This window comes from Mus musculus, chromosome 16 (assembly GCF_000001635.26).
Source record: "Mus musculus strain C57BL/6J chromosome 16, GRCm38.p6 C57BL/6J".
Lineage (NCBI taxonomy): Eukaryota > Metazoa > Chordata > Mammalia > Rodentia > Muridae > Mus > Mus musculus.
Genome location: NC_000082.6, coordinates 58820521 through 58821519, shown reverse-complemented (window position 1 = coordinate 58821519; position 999 = coordinate 58820521).

The following is a 999-nucleotide window of genomic DNA, read 5'->3' as shown; positions in this document are numbered from 1 at the left end:
AGTGGCTCACCAATGCCTGTAACTCCAGCCCCAAGAAATCCGGTGACCCCTTCTGTGTGTATCTGCACACACATAGACAGACATACACAAAGGTCATGGAGGAATGAGTGAGATTCTACCACAGCCTATTTCTACTTTGTCATAAAAAATGACTAAGGACATAGGCATAGTTATAACTTTAAAAAGTGTGTTCTTGGTTAGCATAAAATGTAATGGTTTTCCTTTTGGCATTTCATATCATACTGTAGACTCCCACTCTCCACAAGCACTTCCTTGTCTGTCTCTCTGTTCCTTATTTCTACTCACATCCTCCAGCTTCCATTATTCCTCTTTCTACTTCCACAACTCATATGTGCTATTACTCTGCCCTCTTTGTCTCTCATGGACATAGTTCTAGTTTTACAACCTATATTCACATTGACTTCCACAAATACACATATATTAAAGAAAAAAAAACAAACTAGAAGCTAGTATCTACATAAGATAGAGAACATGGGCTGTTAATTTTATATCCTGCCACTTTGTATAAAGCATTTATCAGTTCTAAGAGTTTTCTGGTAGAGGTTTGAATCTCTTATGTACCAAATCCTATCATCTGCAAATAAAGATATCCTGACTCCTGTTCTATTTGTATCCCTTGATTTCATTGTCTTATTGCTAAGACTCCTAGAATTATACACAATAATAATATAGGCTGTAGACCCTCACATCTAGTTGCTAATTTTAGTAGAAATGCTTTTTTTATTCTCCATTTTGATATATCACAGGTCATGATGTTATCATTTATCATCCTTATTAGACTTAAAAATATTTCTTCTATTTCTAGTTTCTTCGGGTCTTTCAGCATAAAGGAATGTTGTGGTTTCCTAAAAAGCTTTTCTGCATCTATTGAGATTATCCCTTTATTTCCTCTTGGGTTTATTTAGATGACTTAGTACCTGTAGAGGCGGTTTTGATGCTGAGGTCCTGTTCCCAAATGGTTCTTGATCTATCAGTAAA